Raw genomic sequence first — 1506 nt, 5'->3', positions numbered from 1 at the left:
TGATGGTTTGAGAGAGGAGTAAAGGAGGCCATCTTTGTGAAAAGAAATCGTCCATCGTTAAACAGGGGTGGAGGCCTCCGGGTTCAACTGTCCCCCTCTTACAATGCTGTGATTGCTAGTATCACTCAGCCCTCTGTGAACAGTAAACAGCCATCAGTGTGCTAATGATCCATTGTTATGCTGATGGTCCTTCTTGAGCATGTGATCAGCTGGTTTTGGTTGTCAGCAGCAAAACTGGTTGATCTACCCTGAGACGGTGCTATTTAAGAGACTGAGCTGAATACAGCTCCTCAGACTGAGGAAGTCTCTTGGATGAGAGACGAAACGTTTCTACATTTTTTTGTTGATTTGCTTTGTTTTGTTTTTTTGAATGTCCAGACGACCAGATTTAACTTTTTTAGATTTTTCTACCTGGATTATTGAGCATGCATCAGGATGTCTTCTTACCATAGCTATCTTTGGTGGAATTCCTCGAAATTCCAGCTCAGCAAGAAGCAAATTTCTCCATTCACACTTGAATGTGGGCCGTTTCTGGTTCTTACAGCTGGTCTAAATTTGAAGAATAGGGTTTAGGCATATAATTCGGGCTGAAAGGAAGAAAAATAACTCCAAACAAAGCTTATTCCAATGGATTTGCCCCTGTTCTCCTTGCAGCTGGAACCGTCCAAAAACTTGTCCTATATTCCACACACGTCCATGGTCCAAACAGTCCTGTTTGTTACATCCACACGAGTCAGTGGTCCCCAACAGCAGTGGTTTCACAGAGTCATCTGTATTTATAGGGTGAGGTTTTGACTGACACTCCCAAAAAGATCATGCCACCGGTAGGGCATTAACAAGAGTACTCGAGTAATCTACACATCGATTGCTAGGACATCTATCGAGGTTAAAAATGTAACGTCGGGTATCCGTAGTGACGTCATATTATGTGACCACCTGTTTTATGATATTTGTTCTTAAATAAAAACCAGGACTCGGAAGAATGAACAGCACAATGAACAAAATACACACACACTGTCCTGCTAGAATAATTCGTGTTATTTATTATTCCGCCACAGATACAGCAAAAAGCCAAGCTTCAACAGTACACACAAAGGTACAATCACACGTATTGATGTAGAAAGGAGCCCTCACCGTAACACGTAGACGGGAGAGCCGCACAGTCCAAGTGGAGCAGAACACCAACACAACACCGGACGTCTGGATCAAAGACTCACAATCGACTCTAATTCTGACTGAGCGCTCTCTTTCTTTAATACTTTTCCCCTTTCCACATCGTGTGAGAGCATCTCCCGGTGAACAAAACATGTCCACCTGGACTAAAAACTGTGAGAAACCTCGAGATAGCGTGAAAAACTGTGAGAACCTTCGAAATAGGGTGAGAAACCTCGAGATAGCGTGAAAAACTGTGAGAAACCTCGAGATAGCGTGAAAAACTGTGAGAAACCTCGAGATAGCGTGAAAAACTGTGAGAAACTTCGAAATAGGGTGAGAAACCTCGAGATA

This window comes from Nematolebias whitei, chromosome 14 (genome assembly GCF_014905685.2).
Source record: "Nematolebias whitei isolate Nwh7 chromosome 14, NemWhi1, whole genome shotgun sequence".
Classification (NCBI taxonomy): domain Eukaryota; kingdom Metazoa; phylum Chordata; class Actinopteri; order Cyprinodontiformes; family Rivulidae; genus Nematolebias; species Nematolebias whitei.
The sequence above is the reverse complement of the archived record's forward strand: the minus strand, read 5'-3'. Positions refer to the sequence as shown.